The sequence below is a fragment of the Saccoglossus kowalevskii genome, chromosome 2, assembly GCF_978046115.1.
Source record: "Saccoglossus kowalevskii chromosome 2, keSacKowa6.1, whole genome shotgun sequence".
Lineage (NCBI taxonomy): Eukaryota > Metazoa > Hemichordata > Enteropneusta > Harrimaniidae > Saccoglossus > Saccoglossus kowalevskii.
Window position 1 is genome coordinate 47,339,843 of NC_140642.1, and position 13,364 is coordinate 47,353,206.

At 43.7% G+C, this 13,364-nt stretch overlaps 35 pseudogenes; 31 read left to right on the forward strand and 4 right to left on the reverse strand.

Annotated features, from left to right (window-relative positions):
- Positions 1 to 12: 12 nt before the first annotated feature.
- Positions 13 to 132, forward strand: LOC146749426 (5S ribosomal RNA; annotated as a pseudogene).
- A 95-nt stretch (positions 133 to 227) lies between these two features.
- LOC146749427 (5S ribosomal RNA) lies at positions 228 to 347 on the forward strand (annotated as a pseudogene).
- A 306-nt stretch (positions 348 to 653) lies between these two features.
- Positions 654 to 773, forward strand: LOC146749428 (5S ribosomal RNA; annotated as a pseudogene).
- A 430-nt stretch (positions 774 to 1,203) lies between these two features.
- Positions 1,204 to 1,323, forward strand: LOC146749429 (5S ribosomal RNA; annotated as a pseudogene).
- A 96-nt stretch (positions 1,324 to 1,419) lies between these two features.
- On the forward strand, positions 1,420 to 1,539 carry LOC146749430 (5S ribosomal RNA; annotated as a pseudogene).
- A 97-nt stretch (positions 1,540 to 1,636) lies between these two features.
- Positions 1,637 to 1,756, forward strand: LOC146749431 (5S ribosomal RNA; annotated as a pseudogene).
- A 95-nt stretch (positions 1,757 to 1,851) lies between these two features.
- On the forward strand, positions 1,852 to 1,971 carry LOC146749432 (5S ribosomal RNA; annotated as a pseudogene).
- Positions 1,972 to 2,404: 433 nt separating this feature from the next.
- On the forward strand, positions 2,405 to 2,524 carry LOC146749433 (5S ribosomal RNA; annotated as a pseudogene).
- Positions 2,525 to 2,620: 96 nt separating this feature from the next.
- LOC146749434 (5S ribosomal RNA) lies at positions 2,621 to 2,740 on the forward strand (annotated as a pseudogene).
- A 96-nt stretch (positions 2,741 to 2,836) lies between these two features.
- LOC146749435 (5S ribosomal RNA) lies at positions 2,837 to 2,956 on the forward strand (annotated as a pseudogene).
- Positions 2,957 to 3,268: 312 nt separating this feature from the next.
- On the forward strand, positions 3,269 to 3,388 carry LOC146749436 (5S ribosomal RNA; annotated as a pseudogene).
- A 97-nt stretch (positions 3,389 to 3,485) lies between these two features.
- LOC146749437 (5S ribosomal RNA) lies at positions 3,486 to 3,605 on the forward strand (annotated as a pseudogene).
- A 96-nt stretch (positions 3,606 to 3,701) lies between these two features.
- On the forward strand, positions 3,702 to 3,821 carry LOC146749438 (5S ribosomal RNA; annotated as a pseudogene).
- A 96-nt stretch (positions 3,822 to 3,917) lies between these two features.
- LOC146749439 (5S ribosomal RNA) lies at positions 3,918 to 4,037 on the forward strand (annotated as a pseudogene).
- A 97-nt stretch (positions 4,038 to 4,134) lies between these two features.
- Positions 4,135 to 4,254, forward strand: LOC146749440 (5S ribosomal RNA; annotated as a pseudogene).
- Positions 4,255 to 4,783: 529 nt separating this feature from the next.
- On the forward strand, positions 4,784 to 4,903 carry LOC146749441 (5S ribosomal RNA; annotated as a pseudogene).
- A 99-nt stretch (positions 4,904 to 5,002) lies between these two features.
- LOC146749442 (5S ribosomal RNA) lies at positions 5,003 to 5,122 on the forward strand (annotated as a pseudogene).
- A 95-nt stretch (positions 5,123 to 5,217) lies between these two features.
- On the forward strand, positions 5,218 to 5,337 carry LOC146749443 (5S ribosomal RNA; annotated as a pseudogene).
- Positions 5,338 to 5,643: 306 nt separating this feature from the next.
- Positions 5,644 to 5,763, forward strand: LOC146749444 (5S ribosomal RNA; annotated as a pseudogene).
- A 766-nt stretch (positions 5,764 to 6,529) lies between these two features.
- Positions 6,530 to 6,649, forward strand: LOC146749445 (5S ribosomal RNA; annotated as a pseudogene).
- A 96-nt stretch (positions 6,650 to 6,745) lies between these two features.
- Positions 6,746 to 6,865, forward strand: LOC146749446 (5S ribosomal RNA; annotated as a pseudogene).
- A 96-nt stretch (positions 6,866 to 6,961) lies between these two features.
- Positions 6,962 to 7,081, forward strand: LOC146749447 (5S ribosomal RNA; annotated as a pseudogene).
- A 95-nt stretch (positions 7,082 to 7,176) lies between these two features.
- Positions 7,177 to 7,296, forward strand: LOC146749448 (5S ribosomal RNA; annotated as a pseudogene).
- A 96-nt stretch (positions 7,297 to 7,392) lies between these two features.
- On the forward strand, positions 7,393 to 7,512 carry LOC146749449 (5S ribosomal RNA; annotated as a pseudogene).
- A 96-nt stretch (positions 7,513 to 7,608) lies between these two features.
- Positions 7,609 to 7,728, forward strand: LOC146749450 (5S ribosomal RNA; annotated as a pseudogene).
- A 99-nt stretch (positions 7,729 to 7,827) lies between these two features.
- LOC146749451 (5S ribosomal RNA) lies at positions 7,828 to 7,947 on the forward strand (annotated as a pseudogene).
- Positions 7,948 to 8,043: 96 nt separating this feature from the next.
- LOC146749452 (5S ribosomal RNA) lies at positions 8,044 to 8,163 on the forward strand (annotated as a pseudogene).
- Positions 8,164 to 8,259: 96 nt separating this feature from the next.
- LOC146749453 (5S ribosomal RNA) lies at positions 8,260 to 8,379 on the forward strand (annotated as a pseudogene).
- A 311-nt stretch (positions 8,380 to 8,690) lies between these two features.
- Positions 8,691 to 8,810, forward strand: LOC144344674 (5S ribosomal RNA; annotated as a pseudogene).
- A 97-nt stretch (positions 8,811 to 8,907) lies between these two features.
- LOC144344672 (5S ribosomal RNA) lies at positions 8,908 to 9,027 on the forward strand (annotated as a pseudogene).
- A 96-nt stretch (positions 9,028 to 9,123) lies between these two features.
- On the forward strand, positions 9,124 to 9,243 carry LOC144344668 (5S ribosomal RNA; annotated as a pseudogene).
- A 1,593-nt stretch (positions 9,244 to 10,836) lies between these two features.
- LOC146749454 (5S ribosomal RNA) lies at positions 10,837 to 10,956 on the reverse strand (annotated as a pseudogene).
- A 96-nt stretch (positions 10,957 to 11,052) lies between these two features.
- LOC146749455 (5S ribosomal RNA) lies at positions 11,053 to 11,171 on the reverse strand (annotated as a pseudogene).
- A 527-nt stretch (positions 11,172 to 11,698) lies between these two features.
- LOC146749456 (5S ribosomal RNA) lies at positions 11,699 to 11,818 on the reverse strand (annotated as a pseudogene).
- Positions 11,819 to 12,130: 312 nt separating this feature from the next.
- Positions 12,131 to 12,250, reverse strand: LOC146749457 (5S ribosomal RNA; annotated as a pseudogene).
- Positions 12,251 to 13,364: the final 1,114 nt, after the last annotated feature.

The following is a 13,364-nucleotide window of genomic DNA, read 5'->3' on the forward strand; positions in this document are numbered from 1 at the left end:
GACAAATATTCAGCCTACTGCCAAACCATTGCAGAATACACCAGTTCTCGTCCGATCACTGAAGTTAAGGCGCATCGGTCGTGGTTAGTTCTTGCACGGGAGACCGGCTGGGAATACCACGTGCAGTAGGATTATCAACATTATTATTCCACCGTACATACTACCTCTTTCCCTTATTTTTTGCCTAGCCGAAACATTAATTGAAATCCAACTCCGACAAATATTCAGCCTACTGCCATACCATTGCAGAATACACCAGTTCTCGTCCGATCACTGAAGTTAAGCCGCATCGGGCATGGTTAGGACTTGTACGGGAGACCGGCTGGGAATACCACGTGCAGTAGGCCCTTCAACATTTTTTATTCCACATTACATTCTAACATTTTCCTATGATTTTTTGCCTAGACGAAGCATTAAATGACATACAATTCCGACGAATATTCAGCCTACTGCCAAACCATTGCAGAATACTCCAGTTCTCGTCCGATCACTGAAGTTAAGCTGCATCGGGCGTGGTTGCATGGGAGACCGGCCTGGAATACCATGTGCATTAGGCTCATCAACATTTTTATTCCACCATACATACTAACTTTTTCCCGGGATTTTTTGCCTAGCCGAAGTATTAAATTACATCCAATTCCGACGAATATCCAGCCTACTGCCAAACCATTGCAGAATACACCAGTTCTCGTCCGATCACTGAAGTTAAGCTTCATTGGGCGTGGTTAGTACTTGCATGGGAGACCTGCTGGGAATACCACGTGCAGTAGGCTGATGAACATTTTTATTCCACCATACATACTAACTTCTTCCCGTGATTTTTTGCCTAGCCGAAGTATTAAATTACATCCAATTCCGACGAATATTCAGCCTACTGCCAAACATTTGCAGAATACACCAGTTCTCGTCCGATCACTGAAGTTAATCTCCATCGGGCGTTTTTAGTACTTGCCTGGGAGAGCGGCTGGGAATACCACGTGCAGTAGGCTGATGAACATTTTTATTGCAGAATACACCAGTTCTCGTCCGATCACTGCAGTTAAGCCGCATCGGGCGTGGTTAGTTCATGCAGGGGAGACCGGCTGGGAATACCACGTGCAGTAGGCTCATCAACATTGTTATTCCACATTACATACTAACTTTTTTCCATGATTTTTTGCCTAGACGAAGTATTAAATGACATACAATTCGGACGAATATTCAGCCTACTGCCAATCCATTGCAGAATACACCAGTTCTCGTCCGATCACTGAAGTTAAGCTGCATCGGGCGTGGTTAGTACTTGCATGGGAAACCGGCTGGGATTACCATGTGCAGTAGGCTTTTCTACATTTTTATTCCACCGCATATACCAATTTTTTCCCGGGATTTTTTGCCTTGCCGAAGGGTTAAACGACATGCAATTCTGACGAATATTCAGCCTACTGTCAAACCATTGCAGAATACACCAGTTCTCGTCCGATCACTGAAGTTAAGGCGCATCGGGCGTGGTTAGTTCTTGCACGGGAGACCGGCTGGGAATACCACGTTCAGTCGGCTCATCAACATTTTTATTCCACATTACATACTAAATTTTTCCCATGATTTTTTTGCCTAGACGAAGCATTAAATAAAATACAATTCGGACGAATATTCAGCCTACAGCCAAACCATTGCAGAATACACCAGTTCTCGTCCGATCACTGAAGTTAAGCTGCATCGGGCGTGGTTAGTACTTGCATGGGAGACCGGCTGGGAATACAACATGCATTAGGCTCATCAACATTTTTATTCCACCGTACATACTAACGTTTTCCCGGGATTTTTGCCTAGCCGAAGTATTAAATTACATCCAATTCCGACGAAAATTCAGCCTACTGCCAAACCATTGCAGAATACACCAGTTCTCGTCCGATCACTAAAGTTAATCTGCATCGGGCATGGTTAGTACTTACATGGAAGACCGGCTGGGATTACCACGTGCAGTAGGCTCATCAACATTTTTATTCCACACTACATACTAACTTTTTCCTTTGATTTGTTGCCTAGCCGTAGCATTAAATGACATCCAATTGCGACGAATATTCAGCCTACTGCCAAACCAATGCAGAATACACAAGTTCATGTCCGATCACTGAAGTTAATCTGCATCGGGCATGGTTAGTACTCGCAAGGGAGACCGGCTGAGAATACTACCTGCAGTAGGCTTATCAAAATTTTTTTTATTGCAGAATACACCAGTTCTCGTCCGATCACTGAAGTTAAGCTGCATCGGGCGTGGTTAGTACTTGCATGGGAGACTGGCTGGGAATACCACGTGCATTAGGCTCATCAACATTTTTATTCCACCGTACATACTAACTTTTTCCTTGGATTTTTTGCCTAGCCAAAGTATCAAATTACATCCAAGTCCGACGAATATCCAGCCTACTGCCAAACCATTGCAAAATACACCAGTTATCGTCCGATCACTGAAGTTAAGCTGCGTCGGGCGTGGTTAGTACTTGCATGGGAGACCGGCTGGGAATACCATGTGCAGTAGGCTTATCAACATTTTTATTCCACCGTACATACCAACTTTTTCTCGGGATTTTTTGCCTTGCCGAAGCGTTAAACGACATGCAATTCTGACGAATATTCAGCCTACTGTCAAACCATTGCAGAACACACCAGTTCTTGTCCGATCACTGAAGTTAAGCTGCATCCGGCGTGCTTAGTACTTGCATGGGAGACCGGTTGGGAATACCACGTGCAGTAGGCTCATCAACATTTTTATTCAACATTACATACAAACTTTTTCCCATGATTTTTTGCCTAGACGAAGCATTAAATGACATACAATTCGGACAAATATTCAGCCTACTGCCAAACCATTGTCGAATACACCAGTTCTCGTCCGATCACTGAAGTTAAGCTGCATTGGGCGTGGTTAGTACTTGCATGGGAGACCGGCTGGGAATACCACGTGCATTAGGCTCATCAACATTTTTATTCCACATTACATACAAACTTTTTCCCATGATTTTTTGCCTAGACGAAGCATTAAATGACATACAATTCGGACGAATATTCAGCCTACTGCCAAACCATTGCAGAATACACTAGTTCTAGTCCGTTCACTGAAGTTAAGCAGCATCGAGCGTGGTTAGTTCTTGCACGGGAGTCCGGCTGGGAATACCACGTGCAGTAGGCTCATCAACATTTTTATTCCACATTACATACAAACTTTTTCCCATGATTTTTTGCCTAGACGAAGCTTTAAATGACATACAATTCGGACGAATATTCAGCCTACTGCCAAACCATAGCAGAATACACCAGTTCTCGTCTGATCACCGAAGTTAAGCTGCATTGGGCGTGGTTAGTACTTGCATGGGAGAAGGGCTGGGAAAACCACGTGCATTAGGCTCATCAACATTTTTATTCCACCATACATAGTAACTTTTTCCCGTGATTTTTTGCCTAGCCGAATGTATTAAATTACATCCAATTCCGACGAATATCCAGCCTACTGCCAAACCATTTCAGAATACAACAGTTCTCGTCCGACCACTGAAGTTAAGCTGCATCGGGCGTGTTTAGTACTTTCATGGGAGACCGGCTGGGAATACCACGTGCATTAGGCTCATCAACATTTTTATTCCACAGTACATACTAACTTTATCCCGGGATTTTTTGCCTAGCCGAAGTATTAAATTACATCCAATTCCGACGAATATCCAGCCTACTGCCAAACCATTGCAGAATACACCAGTTCTCGTCCGATCACTGAAGTTAAGCTGCGTCAGGCGTGGTTTGTACTTGCATGGGAGACCGGCTGGGAATACCATGTGCAGTAGGCTTATCAACATTTTTATTCCACCGTACATACAAACTTTTTCCCGGGATTTTTTGCCTTGCCGAAGCGTTAAACGACATGCAATTCTGACAAATATTCAGCCAGCCGTCAAACCATTGCAGAACACACCAGTTCTTGTCCGATCACTGAAGTTAAGCTGCATCTGGTGTGGTTAGTACTTGCATGGGAGACCGGCTGGGAATACCACGTGCAGTAGGCTCATCAACATTTTTATTCCAAATTACATACTAACTTTTACCCCATGATTTTTTGCCTAGCCGTAGCAATAAATGACATCCAATTCCGACAAATATTCAGCCTACTGCCAAACCTTTGCAGAATACACCAGTTCTCGTCCGATCACTGAAGTTAAGCTGCATCGGGCGTGGTTAGTACTTGCATGGGAGACCGGCTGGGATTACCACGTGCAGTAGGCTCATCAACATTTTTATTCCACACTACATACTAACTTTTTCCTATGATTTGTTGCCTAGCCGTAGCATTAAATGACATCCAATTGCGACGAATATTCAGCCTACTGCCAAACCAATGCAGAATACACAAGTTCATGTCCGATCACTGAAGTTAATCTGCATCGGGCATGGTTAGTACTCGCAAGGGAGACCGGCTGAGAATACTACCTGCAGTAGGCTTATCAACATTTTTATTCCACCGTACTTTTCTAACATTTTCCCGGGATTTGTTGCCTAGCCGAAGTATTAAATTACATCCAATTCTGACGAATATTCAGCCTACTGCCAAACCAATGTAAAATACACCAATTCTCTACCGATCACAGATGTTAAGCTGCATTGGGCGTGGTTAGTACTTGCATGGCAGACCCGCTGGGAATACCACGAGCAGTAGGCTTATCAAGATTTTTATTCCACCGTACATACAAACTTTTTCCCGGGATTTGTTGCCTAGCCGAAGTATTAAATTACATCCAATTCCGACGAATATTCAGCCTACTGCCAAACCATTGTAGAATACACCAGTTCTCGTCCGACCACAGAAGTTACGCTGCATCGGGCGTGGTTAGTTCTTGCATGGGAGACCTGCTGGGAATACCACATGCAGTAGGCTTATCAACATTTTTATTCCACCGTACATACTATCTTTTTTCCCCCGTAATTTTTTGCCTAGCTGAAGCATTAATTGAAATCCAATTCCGACAAATATTCAGCCTACTGCCAAACCATTGCAGAATACACCAGTTCTCGTCCGATCACTGAAGTTAAGGCGCATCGGGCGTGGTTAGTTCTTGCACGGGAGACCGGCTGGGAATACCACGTGCAGTAGGCTTATCAACATTATTATTCCACCGTACATACTACCTCTTTCCCTTATTTTTTGCCTAGCCGAAACATTAATTGAAATCCAACTCCGACAAATATTCAGCCTACTGCCATACCATTGCAGAATACACCAGTTCTCGTCCGATCACTGAAGTTAAGCCGCATCGGGCATGGTTAGGACTTGTACGGGAGACCGGCTGGGAATACCACGTGCAGTAGGCCCTTCAACATTTTTTATTCCACATTACATTCTAACATTTTCCTATGATTTTTTGCCTAGACGAAGCATTAAATGACATACAATTCCGACGAATATTCAGCCTACTGCCAAACCATTGCAGAATACTCCAGTTCTCGTCCGATCACTGAAGTTAAGCTGCATCGGGCGTGGTTGCATGGGAGACCGGCCTGGAATACCATGTGCATTAGGCTCATCAACATTTTTATTCCACCATACATACTAACTTTTTCCCGGGATTTTTTGCCTAGCCGAAGTATTAAATTACATCCAATTCCGACGAACATCCAGCCTACTGCCAAACCATTGCAGAATACACCAGTTCTCCTCCGATCACTAAAGTTAATCTGCATCGGGCATGGTTAGTACTTACATGGGAGACCGGCTGGGATTACCACGTGCAGTAGGCTCATCAACATTTTTATTCCACACTACATACTAACTTTTTCCTTTGATTTGTTGCCTAGCCGTAGCATTAAATGACATCCAATTGCGACAAATATTCAGCCTACTGCCAAACCAATGCAGAATACACAAGTTCATGTCCGATCACTGAAGTTAATCTGCATCGGGCATGGTTAGTACTCTCAAGGGAGACCGGCTGAGAATACTACCTGCTGTAGGCTTATCAACATTTTTTTATTGCAGAATACACCAGTTCTCGTCCGATCACTGAAGTTAAGCTGCATCGGGCGTGGTTAGTACTTGCATGGGAGACTGGCTGGGAATACCACGTGCATTAGGCTCATCAACATTTTTATTCCACCATACATACTAACTTCTTCCCGTGATTTTTTGCCTAGCCGAAGTATTAAATTACATCCACTTCCAACGAATATTCAGCCTACTGCCAAACATTTGCAGAATACACCAGTTCTCGTCCGATCACTGAAGTTAATCTCCATCGGGCGTTTTTAGTACTTGCCTGGGAGACCGGCTAGGAATACCACGTGCAGTAGGCTGATGAACATTTTTATTGCAGAATACACCAGTTCTCGTCCGATCACTGCAGTTAAGCCGCATCGGGCGTGGTTAGTTCATGCAGGGGAGACCGGCTGGGAATACCACGTGCAGTAGGCTCATCAACATTTTTATTCCACATTACATACTAACTTTTTTCCATGATTTTTTGCCTAGACGAAGTATTAAATGACATACAATTCAGACGAATATTCAGCCTACTGCCAATCCATTGCAGAATACACCAGTTCTCGTCCGATCACTGAAGTTAAGCTGCATCGGGCGTGGTTAGTACTTGCATGGGAAACCGGCTGGGAATACCATGTGCAGTAGGCTTATCTACATTTTTATTCCACCGCATATACCAACTTTTTCCCGGGATTTTTTGCCTTGCCGAAGGGTTAAACGACATGCAATTCTGACGAATATTCAGCCTACTGTCAAACCATTGCAGAATACACCAGTTCTCGTCCGATCACTGAAGTTAAGGCGCATCGGGCGCGGTTAGTTCTTGCACGGGAGACCGGCTGGGAATACCACGTTCAGTCGGCTCATCAACATTTTTATTCCACATTACATACTAAATTTTTCCCATGATTTTTTGCCTAGACGAAGCATTAAATAAAACACAATTCGGACGAATATTCAGCCTACAGCCAAACCATTGCAGAATACACCAGTTCTCGTCCGATCACTGAAGTTAAGCTGCATCGGGCGTGGTTAGTACTTGCATGGGAGACCGGCTGGGAATACAACGTGCATTAGGCTCATCAACATTTTTATTCCACCGTACATACTAACGTTTTCCCGGGATTTTTGCCTAGCCGAAGTATTAAATTACATCCAATTCCGACGAAAATTCAGCCTACTGCCAAACCATTGCAGAATACACCAGTTCTCGTCCGATCACTAAAGTTAATCTGCATCGGGCATGGTTAGTACTTACATGGGAGACCGGCGGGGAATACCACGAGCAGTAGGCTTATCAACATTTTTATTCCACCGTACATACAAACTTTTTCCCGGGATTTGTTGCCTAGCCGAAGTATTAAATTACATCCAATTCCGACGAATATTCAGCCTACTGCCAAACCATTGTAGAATACACCAGCTCACGTCCGATCACAGAAGTTAAGCTGCAATGGGCGTAGTTAGTACTTGCATGGCAGACCTGCTGGGAATACCACGAGCAGTAGGCTTATCAACATTTTTATTCCACCGTACATACAAACTTTTTCCCGGGATTTGTTGCCTAGCCGAAGTATTAAATTACATCCAATTCCGACGAATATTCAGCCTACTGCCAAACCATTGTAGAATACACCAGTTCTCGTCCGACCACAGAAGTTACGCTGCATCGGGCGTGGTTAGTACTTGCATGGGAGACCTGCAAGGAATACCACATGCAGTAGGCTTATCAACATTTTTATTCCACCGTACATACTATCTTTTTTCCCCCGTAATTTTTTGCCTAGCCGAAGCATTAATTGAAATCCAATTCCGACAAATATTCAGCCTACTGCCAAACCATTGCAGAATACACCAGTTCTCGTCCGATCACTGAAGTTAAGGCGCATCGGGCGTGGTTAGTTCTTGCACGGGAGACCGGCTGGGAATACCACGTTCAGTCGGCTCATCAACATTTTTATTCCATATTACATACTAACTATTTCCCATGAATTTTTGCCTAGACGAAGCATTAAATGACATACAATTCGAACGAATATTCAGCCTACAGCCAAACCATTGCAGAATACACCAGTTCTCGTCCGATCACTGAAGTAAAGCTCCATCGGGCGTGGTTAGTACTTGCATGGGAGACCGGCTGGGAATACAACGTGCATTAGGCTCATCAACATTTTTATTCCACCGTACATAATAACGTTTTCCCGGGATTTTTTGCCTAGCCGAAGTATTAAATTACATCCAATTCCGACGAAAATTCAGCCTACTGCCAAACCATTGCAGAATACACCAGTTCTCGTCCGATCACTGAAGTTAAGCTGCATCGGGCGTGGTTAATAATTGCATGGGAGACCGGCTTGGAATACCATGTGTAGTAGGCTTAACAACATTTTTATTCCACCGTACATGCCAAATTTTTCCCTGGATTTTTTGCCTAGCCGAAGCGTTAAACGACATCCAATTCTGACGAATATTCAGCCTACTGTCAAACAATTGAAGAACACACCAGTTCTCGTTCGATCACTGAATTTAAGCTGCATCGGGCGTGGTTAGTACTTGCATGGGAGGCATGCTGGGAATACCACGTGCAGTAGGCTTATCAACATTATTATTCCACCGTACATACTATCTCTTTCCCTTATTTTTTGCCTAGCCGAAACATTAATTGAAATCCAACTCCGACAAATATTCAGCCTACTGCCATACCATTGCAGAATACACCAGTTCTCGTCCGATCACTGAAGTTAAGCCGCATCGGGCATGGTTAGGACTTGTACGGGAGACCGGCTGGGAATACCACGTGCAGTAGGCCCATCAACATTTTTTATTCCACATTACATTCTAACATTTTCCTATGATTTTTTGCCCAGACGAAGCATTAAATGACATACAATTTCGACGAATATTCAGCCTACTGCCAAACCATTGCAGAATACTCCAGTTCTCGTCCGATCACTGAAGTTAAGCTGCATCGGGCGTGGTTAGTACTTGCATGGGAGGCATGCTGGGAATACCACGTGCAGTAGGCTTATCAACATTTTTATTCCACCGCATATACCAACTTTTTCCCGGGATTTTTTGCCTTGCCGAAGGGTTAAACGACATGCAATTCTGACGAATATTCAGCCTACTGTCAAACCATTGCAGAACACACCAGTTCTCGTCCGATCACTGAAGTTAAGCTGCATCGGGCGTGGTTTGTACTTGCATGGGAGACCGGCTGGGAATACCACGTGCAGTAGGCTTATCAACATTTTGATTCCACATTGAATACTAACTTTTTCCCATGATTATTTGTCTAGCCGTAGCATTAAATGACATCCAATTCCGACGAGTATTCGGCCTACTGCCAAACCATTGCAGAATTTAATGCTTCGGCTTGGCAAAAAATCATAGAAAAAAGTTAGTGTACGGTGGAATAAAAATGTTCATCAGCCTACTGCACGTAGTATTCACACCCGTTCTCCAATGCAAGTACTAACCACGCCCGATGCAGCTTATCTTCAGATGGTGTCTTATAAGTGGATTAAAGAATAACGGTTCATCAGATACATCATGGTAGTTGGACGGACCTTCTATTCTCTTCCAAGGCATGTATGGTATGTACAGTTGAATACAAATGTTGATAAACCTACTGCACGGGATATTCTCAGCCGGTCTCCCATGCAAGTACTAACCACGTCCGGTGAGCTTAACTTCAGTTATCGGTCGAGAACTGGTGTGTTCTGCAATGGTTTGTCAGTAGGCTGAAAATTCGTCGGAATTGGATGCCATTTAAAGCCTTGGCTAGGCAAAAAATCCCGGAAAAAAGTTAGTATGTACGGTGGAATAAAAATGTTAATGTGCCTACTGCACGTGATATTTGATATTCTCAGCCGGTGTCCCATGCAAGTACTAACCACGTCCGGTGAGCTTAACTTCAGTGATCGGACGAGAACTGGTGTATTCTGCAATGGTTTATCAGTAGGCTGAAAATTCGTCGGAATTGGATGCCATTTAAAGCCTTGGCTAGGCAAAAAATCCCTGAAAAAAAGTTAGTATGCACGGTGGAATAAAAATGTTAATGTGACTACTGCACTTGATATTCCCAGCCAGTATCTAATGCAAGTACAAACCACGCCCGATGCAGCTTAACTTCAGTGATCGGACGAGAACTGGTGTATTCTGCAATGGATTGGCAGTAGTTTGAATTTTCGTCGGAATTGGATGTCATTAATTGTTTCGGCTAGGCAAAGAATCCAGGAAAAATGTTACTATGTACTGCGGAATAAAATTTTTGATGAGCCTACTGCACGCGGTATTACCAGCCGGTTTCCCATGAAAGTACTAAACATGTCCGATGCAGATTAAGTTCAGTGATCGGACGAGAACTGGTGTATTCTGCAATGGTTTGGCAGTAGGCTGAATATTCGTCGGAATTGGATGTCATTTAATGCTACGGCTAGGCAAAAAATCATGGGAAAAAGTTAGTATGTAATGTGGAATAAAAATGTTGATGATCCTACTGCACGTGATATTCTCAGCCGGTCTCCCATGCAAGTACTAACCACGTCCGGTGAGCTTAACTTCAGTGATCGGTCGAGAACTGGTGTATTCTGCAATGGTTTGTCAGTAGGCCGACAATTCGTCGGAATTGGATATTCCTAGCCGGTCACCCATGCAAGTACAATCCATGCCCAATGCAGATTAACTTCAGTGACTGGACGAGAACTGGTGTATTCTGCATTGGTTTGGCAGTAGGCTGAATATTCGTCGCAATTGGATGTCGTTTAACGCTTCGGCTAAGCAAAAAATCCCGGGAAAAAGTTGGTATGTACGGTGGAATCAAAATGTTGATAAGCCTACTGCACATGGTATTCCCAGCCGGTCTCCCGCGCAAGTCCTAACCATGCCCGATGCGGCTTAACTTCAGTGATCAGACGAGAACTGGTGTATTCTGCATTGGTTTGGCAGTAGGCTGAATACTCGTCGGAATTGGATGTCATTTAATGCTACGGCTAGACAAATAATCATGGGAAAAAGTTAGTATGCAATGTGGAATCAAAATGTTGATAAGCCTACTGCACGTGGTATTCCCAGCCGGTCTCCCATGCAAGTACTAACCACGCCCGATGCAGCTTAACTTCAGTGATCGGACGAGAACTGGTGTATTCTTCTATGGTTTGGCATAAGCCTTAATATTCGTCGGAATTGGATGTAATTTAGTACTTCGTCTAGGCAAAAAATCCCGGGAAAAAGTTAGTATGTACGGTGGAATAAAAATGTTGATGAGGCTACTGCACGTGATATTCTCAGCCGGTCTCCCATGCATGTACTAACCACGTCCGGTGAGCTTTACTTCAGTGATCGGACGAAAACTGGTGTATTCTGCAATGGTTTGGCAGTAGGCTGAAAATTCGTCGGAATTGGATGACATTTAATGCTTCGGCTAGGCAAAAAATCATGGGAAAAAGTTAGTATGTACGGTGAAATAAAAAGGTTGATGAGCTTATTGCACGTGATATTCTCAGCCGGTCTCCCATGCAAGTACTAACCACGTCCGATGAACTTAACTTCAGTGATCGGACGAGAACTGGTGTATTCTGCAATGGTTTGTCAGTAGGCTGAAAATTCGTCAGAATTGGTTAACATTTAATGCTTCGGGTAGGCAAAAAATTCCGGAAAAAAGTTAGTATGTACGGTGGATTAAAAATGTTAATGTGCCTACTGCACTTGATATTCCCAGCCAGTCTCTAATGCAAGTACAAACCACGCCCGATGCAGCTTAACTTCAGTGATCGGACGAGAACTGGTGTGTTCTGCAATGGATTGGCAGTAGGCTGAATTTTCGTCGGAATTGGATGTCATTAATTGTTTCGGCTAGGCAAAGAATCCAGGAAAAATGTTACTATGTACTGCGGAATAATATTTTTGATGAGCTTACTGCACGCGGTATTACCAGCCGGTCTCCCATGAAAGTACTAAAAATGTCCGATGCAGATTAAGTTCAGTGATCGGACGAGAACTGGTGTATTCTGCAATGGTTTGGCAGTAGGCTGAATATTCGTCGGAATTGGATGTCATTTAATGCTACGGCTAGGCAAAAAATCTCGGGAAAAAGTTGGTATGTACGGTGGAATCAAAATGTTGATAAGCCTACTGCACATGGTATTCCCAGCCGGTCTCCCGCGCAAGTCCTAACCATGCCCGATGCGGCTTAACTTCAGTGATCAGACGAGAACTGGTGTATTCTGCATTGGTTTGGCAGTAGGCTGAATACTCGTCGGAATTGGATGTCATTTAATGCTACAGCTAGACAAATAATCATGGGAAAAAGTTAGTATGCAATGTGGAATCAAAATGTTGATAAGCCTACTGCACGTGGTATTCCCAGCCGGTCTCCCATGCAGCTTAACTTCAGTGATCGGACGAGAACTGGTGTATTCTTCTATGGTTTGGCAGTAGCCTGAATATTCGTCGGAATTGGATGTAATTTAGTACTTCGTCTAGGCAAAAAATCCCGGGAAAAAGTTAGTATGTACGGTGGAATAAAAATGTTGATGAGGCTACTGCACGTGATATTCTCAGCCGGTCTCCCATGCATGTACTAACCACGTCCGGTGAGCTTTACTTCAGTGATCGGACGAAAACTGGTGTATTCTGCAATGGTTTGGCAGTAGGCTGAAAATTCGTCGGAATTGGATGACATTTAATGCTTCGGCTAGGCAAAAAATCATGGGAAAAAGTTAGTATGTACGGTGAAATAAAAATGTTGATGAGCTTATTGCACGTGATATTCTCAGCCGGTCTCCCATGCAAGTACTAACCACGTACGGTGAGCTTAACTTCAGTGATCGGACGAGAACTGGTGTATTCTGCAATGGTTTGTCAGTAGGCTGAAAATTCGTCGGAATTGGATGCCATTGAAAGCCTTGGCTAGGCAAAAAATCAAGGAAAAAAAGTTAGTATGTACGGTGGAATAAAAATGTTAATGTGTCTACTGCACTTGATATTCCCAGCCAGTATCTAATGCAAGTACAAACCATGCCCGATGCAGCTTAACTTCAGTGATCGGACGAGAAACGGTGTATTCTGCAATGGATTGACAGTAGGCTGAATTTTCGTCGGAATTGGATGTCATTAATTGTTTCGGCTAGGCAAAGAATCCAGGAAAAATGTTACTATGTACTGTGGAATAAAATTTTTGATGAGCCTACTGCACGCGGTATTACCAGCCGGTTTCCCATGAAAGTACTAAACATGTCCGATGCAGATTAAGTTCAGTGATCGGACGAGAACTGGTGTATTCTGCAATGGTTTGGCAGTAGGCTGAATATTCGTCGGAATTGGATGTCATTTAATGCTACGGCTAGGCAAAAAATCATGG